The following is a 3,460-nucleotide window of genomic DNA, read 5'->3' on the forward strand; positions in this document are numbered from 1 at the left end:
GCTGTAAGACATTGAGCCAATTACTGGTGCAGGACTGATTTGGAAACAGAAATCCTACGCCACGGGAAAGGGGATAGTCCTAACTTTTCAACATAACAAACCACTTGTTTCTAACATTGAAAAGTTTAAAGTCCACATACTTTTAGGCCTGGAAGAGTTATGTCATTTGTAGACGTTTCTTTAGGTCTCTGTTAGCTTTTAAGGCTGGACTAACAAAGCAAAGGGATCTTGCCCCAGATATACATGTGGAGGGGATCCTCCATGTGTGGAAAGGGGACTCACCTGCATTTCCACTGGCAAATTCTGCCCTTCTGCAACACTGTGGGTATGATCCAAAGCCCACTTAATTCAATGGAAAGACTTCCAAGGGCTTAGGATCAGTCCCAATACGAAGAAGTTCAGTGGAGGGATCCTCAGAGATTTCTTTCCCTGAAACTCCCTCCTGTGGGATTGCCCTTGGGAGGGGGCAATCTAGCCCATGATAATTAAAACACTGGGGCTTTACGAGCAGAGGCGTAAGGGGGGGAAAAATAGTCCCACTAACTTTAAAAAAAACAACACTTTTTTCAAACCATGGAGACAAAACATTTATACACTCTAGCTACTTCTATGCCCCACCCCATCATTGCAATATCTGAATATTTCCAAGCCCTATACAGAATGCATGATGATACAATGTGGCTAGGCACTTTGATGCCACAGATTGGCTCAGATAGTACAATGAGAGGAGCATCACACAAGTAGCTAAATAGAGCGTGTAAATGTTGCATCGACCCTTCTTTAAATGACCTGCACACTGTAAACTTACTTGTTACTAATGTGCCATCCCAAATTAACATCACTAAAACCTTTATATTACACCTTCCCCTTCTGCAGTTTGAGATACATGTTAAATTATGGCCTTGGATGATATGTGTGTCAGCACCAGACCAGAGCTTGTCAAGATTTGCAACCTGACATGTCTTACATTTTCTTCTTCTCTGGCATTTTAAGAATTGTAAGAAAAGCTCAGTGTGCCTTTTTGTCTCTGCCCAGATTCTCTGTGTTGAACCTGGACAATGCTTATCTTGTGGCTAAACCTCACATTGCATAAAGTCAGTGCAAAAGGACTTCACCCCTTTGACCTTCAGCTCCTCCACTCCATAGCAAGTTATGTCAGTTTCATATTCACTCTTGGTGAAAGAGACCAAAAGTCAGAGCAAAAACACGTTTTTATTTTTTCTTGGACACACAAAAAGCAAGATTATAGAAGTAAACAATCTCTCTCAGATAAACTGATATAAAAAGATTTCCCTTCCATTTTCCCTGTTTCGGGGGGGGGAGGGGCGGAGAGGAGGAATCCAGTGCTTTACACACATTGGGACTTTTGATTTAAAGTCCCTTATGGACACTTAAGCCAAAATTAGTGGCTATTATTCATATAACCACCAGGGGGCACATCACAACTTGCATAACACATTAGCGCTTTTGTTTATAAATAAAAAGCAGCAGCAGTGGCAAAATATTTAATTTCAAGTTAAGGCCTCTTTCATTACCATGGGGCCGCCTTGATTTTATTTAGTATGTTAAACCTTCTTATAAATGGGAACTTCTGTAACTAGTGATTCAAATGGTACTTGTCTACAGTGACTTACATTAATTAAAATAGTTATTTTTTGTACAAAAATGATTTGGATCATAATCAAATATAAGGTCATGTTAAACAGTGATCAATTTAAATAGGAGTGATTACAGAACAAAAACTGTAGGAGATCCAACTTCCTCTTTAGCTTTAGTATATTCTGTTATGTAGGCTAACGTGGAATCTCCTGTTTTCATGCTCTCTTTTCTGTTTCACTTATCTCTGAATATATTGAAATATTTTCATGTATTTTCAGTAGATACATGTGTGATCAATTTGTTACTCTACTCAGAGCTGAAAATTAGGTTGTTTTGTGCATTTATTCTCAGGGAAATAGAGAAATTTCAACTGTGTGGATCAAACCATATCAAGTAAATGACAAGAGTTCAAGGCAGTAGGTGACAGAGTTTTATGTCAGACAAATGGTTCAATCTGCCTTAGCTTCACCTCTTGCAATGAGAAATACAAGAGGCTATAAAAAGAGTCTGAAAAATATTAAGATAATTTAGATTAATTAAGAGGGAAAGTTTCTTGTAATAAGGTTTGGTTGGTTGGTTTTAAAAAAAACCCAACCAGCTACTCAAAAGCTTATGGGAATTTTCTGCTATATTTTGCCCAAAGACTTGGTAGGCAATGGACAGGTTTTTCATGGAAATGCTGGGAAAGTACAAAATTTAATCTCATAAAGGCCATGGTTCCAGGATATTTTGCAGCATGAATAAATGCAAAGGTGATTAACTTCACATCTCTGACTGAGACAGACAAGTTGCAAAGTTTTGCTGGCAGCTAAGAACCAAGGATCCTGTTGTGCTCTGAAGGGATTTTGCTATAAAAATGGGACAAGAAATAACATTGTGCTTGTTATCTCTCCTTAACTCATAGTCTGCTATCATATACTTTGAGCTCAAATCAACACTTACTAATGTAAACAATTCCAGACCTTTCTACCTTAGAGAGTTTTTAAATACTACCATCCATCACTGCAGTACCCGAGCTCTTATTAAGAAAAGAAGAATGAAAGAGGGGACCTGATAACTGTCTTCAAATACATTAAGTGCTGTGTGATATGGTTCACTCACCACTGCAGTGCCTCCTGCTGGCTGTCCCAGGAATTAGCTCTGTTAACCAGTGCATCCTCTTCTGATGGTGTCTCACATGCAGTCACTTCTGCTCCTGGAAGTATGTTGGAGCAAGGACCATGGCATCCTCTTCAGGACACAGCCCTTGGCTGTATCATGTTCTGATCTTCGCTGTTCCAGGGGAACAGCAGTCCACCATCTAGCCACTTCCCCTCACTAGCAACTGCAGCCAATCATTTAGCTACTTCCTCAGTGGTGGGGGGAGAGGGAAGAGGGTAAGAACCAGGGCCCACCTACTACTCCAGGTCCCAGCCCAGGGACCCTATAGATAGCCAACACTTACTACATTCCCTCTGACTCCTCAGTTCATTTTCCTAGGCCTCTTCCCCACAGCACCCTCGTCTCAGGGCCTCAGCTTGAAAATCCCTGTAACTAACCAGGACCCATATTTAGGTCCCTCAGTTGCTGTTAGCAGTACTGTTCTGTCCAGAGTGCTAGCATACCTTCCTCCTGCTAGGAGCATGATCTTCCCTTTTCAAGCTCCAGCAAGCTACTGATTGTGCTCTGCCCTGCAGCTTTTATATGGACCTGCAAGGTCCTGACTGGCTGCTCCTCACGGACCCTGTCTAATTGGCTCTGTCCCGAATAGCCTTCTTAGGCTCTATAATTGGCTGCCTGCTGCACAGCTTCCCTAGGGTTCTATTAACCACTTATGGGCCAGTGTGGGGCAGACACCCCATCACAGGCTGTTATAAAGAAG

At 41.4% G+C, this 3,460-nt stretch overlaps 1 long non-coding RNA gene across 1 annotated transcript; it reads right to left on the minus strand.

Annotated features, from left to right (window-relative positions):
• Positions 1–1,086: 1,086 nt before the first annotated feature.
• LOC122457704 lies at positions 1,087–3,252 on the minus strand. The gene is made up of 3 exons (XR_006277378.1): positions 3,204–3,252; positions 2,701–2,948; positions 1,087–2,106 (listed from the first exon to the last, which is right to left on the minus strand). It is a non-coding gene; the product is annotated as an uncharacterized LOC122457704 (long non-coding RNA).
• Between the last annotated feature and the right edge of the window lie 208 nt (positions 3,253–3,460).

Source organism: Dermochelys coriacea, chromosome 1 (assembly GCF_009764565.3).
Source record: "Dermochelys coriacea isolate rDerCor1 chromosome 1, rDerCor1.pri.v4, whole genome shotgun sequence".
NCBI classification, from domain to species: Eukaryota; Metazoa; Chordata; order Testudines; family Dermochelyidae; genus Dermochelys; species Dermochelys coriacea.